This window comes from Nycticebus coucang, chromosome 15 (genome assembly GCF_027406575.1).
Source record: "Nycticebus coucang isolate mNycCou1 chromosome 15, mNycCou1.pri, whole genome shotgun sequence".
Lineage (NCBI taxonomy): Eukaryota > Metazoa > Chordata > Mammalia > Primates > Lorisidae > Nycticebus > Nycticebus coucang.
This window is the reverse complement of record NC_069794.1, coordinates 40632080-40641995: the sequence shown is the minus strand read 5'-3', so window position 1 is coordinate 40641995 and position 9916 is coordinate 40632080.

Genomic DNA, 9916 nt, shown 5'->3' with positions numbered 1-9916 from the left:
AAAGATATCACTCTGACTCACTCAGTAGGGAGAATGAATTAGTAGAAATCACAGCACTGAACCTTGGACTTTCTCAGTCACAGAGAGAGAAGAGAGGTCAAAAGAAAAAAAAATCTAAGAGAAGATAAAACAAAGAAAAAATATGTCACATTGGGCGGCGCCTGTGGCTCAAGGAGTAGGGCCTGGTCCCATATGCCGGAGGTGGCGGGTTCAAACCCAGCCCCGGCCAAAAACCACAAAAAAAAAAAAAGTAAAAATATGTCACAGAAGCTATATGACAACAAACTGTCAAAGAAGGAAAGTCAATTTTATCCACTGTCATGTTGACAAGATGGGAATGAGAGGTGGCAATATGGAGGTGGCATCAACTTTGAATCCCCTTATTTTATGCACTTGATTCCATTGTTTTCTACTTCTTGAAAAAATCTACTTTACATGTGTTTTTCTGCTACCTATATTTGATAGCTAGATCCTTCCAACCCAGATTGTTATAGTGAAATTCAGACTACTTTTCCAAATTGTGTTAAATATTTCCACTTAAAGCTCAACATATCCCACTGAGAAAACATCCCTTCCACTCCCACTTAAGATTATTTTATTTCATCTAATTTTCAGTCTATAAAGAATTCAGAGTCAATGACACTACTATGATTCATAAGTCATCTTTATTTTTTCTCTTCAAATACGTCAAAAATTTCCTCCTATCTTTCCCATTGATACTCCATAATTAATGCCCTTACCATCTCTTTTTTTGGATTATTGCTATGTCCTTATCGATATTTTAGTTTTTGGTTTCATTGATTTTCTGATATTCTTACTCCTAGTCATACCAGTTATTCTAAATGTCAGATTATATAGTGTGACATCTCTGCTTACAATCATTTAGTGGATTCCCAGTATATCAGGATGAAAATTTACATTGTAGGGAGTGTCATTCCTGAACCAATTTGTACATAGTGTTCAACTGTCATCTGCTTGTATATCCTTGAAAATTTGTATTTCTTGACTTATTCTCTCATTCGGTTTCTCTGAAATTATCATGCTGTGACCAAAAATAAAATGTTAAGCACCCTCCCCCCTGAAGATTGAATGGAACCCCCCTCTTGGCCAAAGGAATACCAGCAAGACTTAAAAGCTAAATTACCGGGCATGAGCAGAAGGGAATTTACACATGCTGAGTTATTTCCCCTCTCTTTAGAATTATTCTCTGTAACAGAAAGATACTAAATACTGAGTAGGCCTGAGGTCATGTAAAAGCTAATCCACACCTGCAGACCCTCAGTTTACTTAACAGATCACTGGAGTTTCAGTAAATGTCTGGTGGCTTGTCTCTAATTAACTAATTTCTTTATCTTGAAGAATCGTAAAGCCTAGACAAAACTTCATAATTTCAACCAATTACAAATCAAAGAATCTTTAAATCCACCTATAACCTGCAAGCTCACACTTGGAGATGTCCTGCATTTGGGGGCCAAACCTCTGTACTCCTTCCACGCATTGATTTTGGATTTTGTGTGTAATTTCTTTCTCCCTGAAATGTATAAAAGCAACCAGGAACACAACCACTGCAAGACAAGCTGCTCATGCTTCTTGAACATGCCTCTACAGGTCATGGTAACACGTGATCCAAACAAACCACTTTAAATTATTTTACAGAGTTTGGATTCTTTTCCATGGACAATGTCTGTTCATTGCTTTTCCTCATTCAGCTTTCTCTTATTAGACTATCTTGTATTTTGTCAAAATGGTAGTAGATCACTGAATTGGTACTCTTATTAATTTGAAAATACTGTATAACAAATGGCAACAAATTAAATCATTTATAAAACATCAGACTAAACTTTAGCTAACATATCAGAACCTAACAGTGTTTCCAGCATGCAGGACCTTAAATATGCCATTTCCCTGCATGAACGAATGTTAAACAAAAGTTTATGTGGCCCTTATGCAATTCACAGAAAGGATTTAATTGATTTTAGTGTATTGTAGGAAATAGAATTTCAATTACTAAATCCTAAGTTCTGAAAACAACAAACAGAATATGAAATTGATAGGTATGTGGAAAACATAGATTTTAGTCTTTCACATACATAGCAATAGATAAATATATGCAAATATATATGTATTTGCAGCATAATATTTAGTATCTTAACAGTTTATTTTAAGGAGCAAACATTTATTTATTAAATTTATTTAGAATGTTACGAAAAATGTTGCTTAATATGTGTGCTGAATCTTCCTTTACAAATACAATTGAGCAGATGCATGGATTTTTTTAGGATGCCCTTTAATCCTGAAAATATGAACACAGGGCAATAGAAAATATTTTTCATAACTGAAACATTAAAGTATTCAGACCTTTTATGAACTCTTGACAGATTATCTTATTCAGGCATCAATCAAAGTTAATATTATAAGTAATTACCCCAAAAGTCAATGACACCAATATTATGAATTATTATTTTTAGAATCTTTGTATAAATATGCTGGTAGAAGGACTAAGCTCTAGAATGAAAATAAACATTAAAATTTGGAAAAACATAACATACAGGAAATTGAAGACCTATCTTTTGTTTCTAAATATATCTAAATATATATGTATTGTTTTTTTTTTGAAAAGTGCCAATTTCTTTTTCTTGAAAGTAAGGTTACATGATTATCTTTTAATTAAAATAATAAAATCGCCTTACAAAGGAAAATTTTCTCCATACAATAATTTGGTAGATATTAATGTACTGACTTTATACTAAGATCATGTAGTTTCTATGAAATTTAAATTGGTTTTGTAAAAACTGCATTTCAACTTTTTAAGAAAACCTCTAAATTTATTTAAAACTTTTTATTAAGAAAATAAAATATTATATCAAATTGTTTTAAAATGACATACATATTCACTAATGTGGAAGCAATTATGGCTAATTCAAAATTATGAGTTGACTATATTCATCTATCTTTTAACATATAAGCAATTGATTTTTAGTGGTTTTAAAAATCTAGCTTTCTGCGAGCACGATAAAGGAAAGATAATTGTAACTTCAGAATTGGGTCATCTATTTACAACTTTAATAATTTTATTGAGACATGACTCCTCTAGCACACAATTCACCCAGTAAAGTTTTAATGTGCACAATTCAATGTTTTTAATATAGTCACACGGTCATGCAATCATCACCACAATCTAATTTAAGAATATTATCACCCTCTTCCTAAAAGTAAATCTTGTAAACATTAGCAGTCATTCCCTAGCCCTCACTTACTTTTCACCCTCAGGAGGACAGCCACTAATCTACTTTCTGCCCTTGTGTATTTGCCTATTTTGAACATTTCACAAAATGAAATCATACAACAATGTGTGGCTTTTTTTATATCTGATGTCGTTCACTTGGCATGTTTTCAAAGTTCATCAATGTTTCAGCTTATATCAGAATAGTACTTCAATTCTTGTTATTTCATTGTATTGATACACAATATTTTATTTATTCATTCATAAACTAATAGACAATTTTCCCCTTTGGCCATTATAATTTCTGCTTCTCTGAACATTTCTATACAGGTTTGGTATGGATCTGTTTTCATATCTCTTGATTACATAGCTAAATATTAAGTTGCGAAGTAATGTGCTAACCAGGTGTTCAACCACTTGAGGACCTGCCAGACTGTTTTCCAAAGTGGCTGTACTATTTCTCTTTCCCCCCAGCAAAGTATGAGGATTTCAATTTTCTACATCCTTGCCAACACTTACATTTAATTGTCTTTTTTGATTATAACCATCTTAGTGGTTATAAAAGTGATACGTCATTGTGGTTTTCTTATGAATTTACCTGAGTCATGAAATTAATCATATTTTTCATGTGCTTTTTGGTCATTTTCCACAGCATCTTGGAGGAATGTTTATTCACATTCTTGGTGTACTTTTTAATTGGATTGTATTTTTTTTTTTTGTTTTCACATACACATGTGTTCATTAGGCTTCCACTTTTTGCCTTCACAAAATTAAAAAGGCTTAAAATTTAACAACAATAACAATGTTTAAGATAGGGTTGTATTTTTTTATTATTTAGTTATACATGTCCCCTAACTACTCTGGATATAAGTTCCTATCAGATACATGATTTACAAGTAGTTTTTCCTATTGTGTAAATTTTCTTTCCATTTTTGATGATATCATTTGCAGCAAATGATAATTTGCTATTTATTAATTTTGACGATGTCCACTTCAATTTATGATTTTGGTGTCATATCTAATAAGCTTTTTATAAATCCATATCAAAAAGTTTATTACATCGTTTTCTTCTAAAACTTCTTCTTTCTTTTTTTTTTTTTATAGTTGTATCATTTACCTTTAGGTCTAACATTCATGTTGAGTTAATTTTGTGTATATTATGAGGCAGGCATCCAAATTCATTCATTTATCTGTGAATATACAATAACAGTTGCCTCAGTACTATTTACTGAAGTAGGCTATTTTTTTCTTAATAAACTGTGTTGACAGTTTTTTTGAAAATTGACTTAAAAGCTGTTTTGCAATGGTCTATATATCTTTTCTTTTTTTTTTTTATTAAATCATAGCTGTGTACATTAATGCAATCATGGGGTACAATGTGCTGGTTTTCTTTTTTTTTTTTTTTTTTTTGTAGAGACAGCGTTTCACTTTATTGCCCTCGGTAGAGTGCCGTGGCATCACACAGCTCACAGCAACCTCCAACTCCTGGGCTTAGGCGATTCTCCTGCCTCAGCCTCCTGAGTAGCTGGGACTACAGGCGCCTGCCACAACGCCCGGCTATTTTTTTGTTGCAGTTTGGCGGGGGCTGGGTTTGAATCCGCCACCCTCGGTATATGGGGCTGGCGCCCTGCTCACTGAGCGACAGGCGCCGCCCTGTGCTGGTTTTCTTATGCTAGCACCAGATCATCATGCTTACTGTAACTTCACATTAAGTTTTGATATCATGTGATTTGTATTATTTCTCTTACCCTTTCTGGAAATATTTTGGATCATTTGAATTTTCATAAAAATTTTAGGATAAGCTTGTGAATTTCTACAAAATCCAAGTGATATTTTGACGGTGATCATGTTAACTTTGGAGTTTCATATGTAGATGACCATCATCTTGATAATATTAAGTATTCTTATCCTTGAAGATGTTAAGTCTTTTCTACATTTTGGTCTTCTTTAAGGTTCTTAAAGAGTGTTTGATAGTTTTCAAAGTTTAAATGTCTGGTTTAATCATTCATTCTGGCTACCTAGAGATAGTTCCTGGATTGGCGTAGCTATGTGCTGGTCAAAAGCTGTTGTTTAGCTTCTTTATCTCATGAAATTTTCATTCTTTACTATTAGATGTTTGTGTGATTTGGAGGCTACAGTCACAGACTCAGCAATTGCTGATTTTTATCCCACATTTCCTTACAGGGTAGGGGCTTAGATGCTCACTCTGTGATTACTCCTAAACTGGCACAGTCCTGGGCATGCACACAGTCTTGCAGACAAGAGAGTACTGGTGTAACTTTGTTTTTCTTTCTTGCATCATTAGATTTCTCTGGGTTACTACAGCTTATTGCTCAAGCAGTGGTTTTTAAGAACTTACATTTAAGTGTCCTGTGTCAGTAAGCTTCTACCTTATGTTGATGAGTGTGTGTGAAGCTTGGTGAATTCTTTTCAGACTGCTCCAAGTCTTTCTCTAATTATTCCTGAGTGGGTGTAGCCTAGAGTATGTGAGAATGGCCATCCTGAAACACAGAGTCAATTGTTAACCCGGGGGGCATTTTTTTAGACTGTATCTTTCCCTGATTATATTAAACACTTGATTGTTCTGCCAATTTTGCAAGTATTATGGAGCTACCAGCCTTTTCTCAAATGCTCTTCACAAAGATCTTCATCATTTTTGACAGAACCGCAGGCGTACGATTTTCCACACTCTGTTCCAAGACAAACTAGTTGCTGCAGAAAGAGCTTCTGTCTTTTCCTCGGGTCAGAAGTCCTGTGTTTTTAGTGATCATTTAGTTGTTCATTTATTTTGATTTGTAAGTTAAAAATTGGAAATATTAAATTTAAAAACAATAATGAATTCAAAGTGGAGGTTAATCATTTTGTTAGAAAAGAATACTTCTAAAATACATGCTCTAGGAACACGTCGTCTATTATCTATTAATCAGTATTGCTAATCTTACAATTAAATATGCAAATTTATTTAATCCCGGTTTACTTACTTTTCCTATTATTTCCTTTTGGGTTTAGTTGCTCATTAGTAGTAAACAATCCTTTGAAAATCAACATTTCTTTTGGATGAGGTTTTGTCTGAATAATTTCCAATTCTTTAATTCAAAGCTCATAAATTTAAGTCAGTTAATAGAAGCTCAAGTCCAAAGTATCAAATAGGTACTGAATTTCAGAAAAATAAATGTGTTCATTAGTATATATCTCAATCAATAATTAGGAATTCGCTCCTAAAATAAGATTATATTTTCATGTATCTTCCCTATTCAATTCACTGGAAAATTCTGTCAACATAGAATTTAGCTCACATCAATCTGCTTCCTCCAAATCAATTGCCAACACTTAATATCATTTCTCACCTTGTAACTAGAGTCTATCTTCACACTTAGTTGGCACCAATAAAATCTTCCCTCAGTAGCCAGAGAGAAATATAAACCAAAGAAATTTGGACTCAATGTGTTAAAGAAATGCCTAAATACCCCTGTTGGCTAAGCTTTATTCACAATAGCTGAGATAGGAAATCAACCTGTACAGGAAAAAAACTATTAAAATTATAATCTCAAGTCATGTTTCATTTCTGTAATTACGAGAGACGAGATACAATATACAAAATAACAAACATTATCAGTATATGCTGAGTATTACTATAACTTTCTCCATTGCTGTCCAATGGTTCTCAACCTTCCTAATGCCAAGTCCCTTTAATACAGTTCCTTTAATACAGTTCCTGTGGGTCATGACCCACAGGTTGAGAACTGTTGCTTCTTTTTCTTTTTTATTTTATTTTATTTTATTATTATTATTATTATTTTATTGTTGGGGATTCATTGAGGGTATAATAAGCCAGGTTACACTGATTGCAATTGTTAGGTAAAGTCCCTCTTGAAATCATGTCTTGCCCCCATAAAGTGTGACACACACCAAGGCCCCAAACACCTTGGGGGAACTGTTGCTTCTTAACTGTCTTCTCTGAATTTCTTTTGTTCCCCCATCCCTCATTGATATTAGTGAGGTGAGCAATGAAGACTTTATCCTTCTTGATTTTTCAATTTGGTAGACCACTTTCCAGTGTAATCATAATATGGGGACAAACACTTTCTTTAGAGTTAAAACTGCCACAGGTGTTATTGCAGGACAAGTATGGACATATGGCAGATTCTGATGTATTTGTTTCAAATCCCTAGTGCAAGTTACCACAGCCACAGAGTTTATGTGTACAAATAATTTAAGATTAAGGAATCTTACATATCCTAAAATCTATGTATTTTGCAACTGTCCTCTCAAAATTGAGGCTATCTGAAATAATTAGCTTGGAGAGAAAAGCAACACCAGCCTTTTTCCAGAAAACATCCCAAGCAGCAGCATTGTAAGTGTTTGTTCCATTTAGTATTCCAACATTCTTGCATTTTGGAATGGAGGTCCACACCTGTAACAGAAAATCAGGCTTTAATTCTATGGATAACTTCAGTTTATCTACTACTTGAAGAAGACTTAATCCAAATCTAAAATAAAGCAACAAGTGATGTCCTGCGTAGTTAATATATGAATTTAGGTGGGTTTCTTGTCGTGGATTGAAGAGAGAAGATATTCAGGGTTACACAAGTGCTCTCATGAACATGAAACTAGTAAAGCTAATAATCACGAGCATGATTATTTTCTGTTGATAATGATGCCGTCCTTAGTGTGATATATTTGCTCAGCAAATGCAACATGAAAAAACTCTACCTTTTAAAATACCTGTTAAAAACGTGATTGCCATGTTCTGGCCTGGTGCACTGGCTCCTGCCTGGTATCCTAGCACTTTGGGAGGCCGAGGCAGGATAATCACTTGAGACCAGAAGTTCAAAACTAGCCTGGGTGACATCAAGACCCTATATCTACAAAATATTTAAAAATTAGCCAGGCGTGGTGGTGCAGACCTCTACAGCTACTTGGGGGACGAGGCAGGAAGATCCATTGAACCCAAGAGTTTGAAGTTGCAATGAACCATGGTAATATCTCTTAACCCTTGCCAGGACAACAGGCTCTGACTGATTCTGTCCGAAAAGAAAAAAATATATCATTCTCCACATTTCTACATGAATAATCATGTCCTCGGAATTTTATATATACCCTATTATTTACGATAATTTTACAGACTAATGGTTAGAGTTCTTAAACTCTGTGACAGATGGTTCAGAGTAAGGATACTGTATGTCCAAATGGCAGATGAGTCTTGCCAAGGCTAATTACAGGAAATTTTGATGTCTTGAAATAGCTAACGCTTCTCTTGGGGGAAGAAAATGATGTGATTGCTTACACCATCCATCTATGTTCAATGCTTTATCTTATACTAATTATAAGAAAGTATAATGTTCTGAATTACATTTTTTACCTCCTCCTCCTCTTCATCTTCTTCTTTTTTTTTTTTGCAACTGAGTTTTACTCTGTTGCTCCAGGCCAGAGTGCTGTGGTGTGGTATAGCTCATAGCAACCTCAAACTCCTAGGCTCAAGTGATTCTTTTGCCTTAGCCTCCCAAGTAGCTGAGACTGCTGGTATGCACCATCATATGTGTCTAACTATTCTATTTTTAATAGTGAAGAGGTGTCACTCTTGCTCAGGTTAGTCTGGAATTCCTCAGCTCAATCATTTCACCCACCTCGGCCTCCCAGAGTGACATTTATTTTACTCCTTAACAAGATTTTTAAATTAAAAATGCAAGGAATTCTGGGAAGAAAAAGTTAGGAGTAACTTTAAAAACCTAATCGTGATGTCACTAATGTATAATACCTGAATTGTACACTTAACTCACAGTGTATAAATGCAATCAGGACGCAGTAAATGCACCAAGTGTGATTTTTCTCAACATGTAACTTAGAAGCAGAATGTACAACTCGGTGAAACATTAAGAAGAAAGAAGATACAATACATAATCTTGATAAAGCATAATTTTTTTTAAATAATGTTTATTCTAGTGTTTAGAATTCATATTACTTGAGTAGAATGTCAAATTAGATACAGTTGCTTCATAGATGCCACAGTAACAACTAAAATTGAAATAGACATTTACTCACAAGTAAGTACTGAAGAGGTCAGGAGTGAAGGATATGGAAGGAATATCTGAATACATAATAAGTTTCACACAGGGAGAAGATAAGGAATATATTGATCAAACAGATTATGAAAGGAGATTTTTATTTTTAAAGTTGTATGTGATCACGTTTCAATCCTGTCTTGTGGGAATGGATAGTATAAATTGGTTACCCACAACCCACCAGACACACCTTCAATTACATTAAAATAAATCTACTAGAAATCTGCCAAATGCTAACATAAATTTAAATAGAGTAAATCAAAATGTTTTCTCATTTGGTTCTTACTTTTTATTGTGGAAATTTATTTTGGTAAATTAAAATGAGGTGTATATGTGAGTGGGACCATAAAATTTAAAGTCTAGAGAAAACTTTAAGGGAAAAGAACATTATTTATGAGAGAAAGATCAAAATACATTTATATTTTGATCATTTTAAAACAAGCCTACTTCAATGCATCCAGTTCATTCATCTGAAAGTTACCTAGAATTATAAAAAAGTTAGTGAGTGACAATATTTAATAAATTTCTTAACATTTTTATATCCTAAAATTATTTTAGTTGACACAAACATAAATGAGACTTTTTAATTGTGAAAATTCACCCTTCATTTTCTGTTTCGAGATGCTGAAAC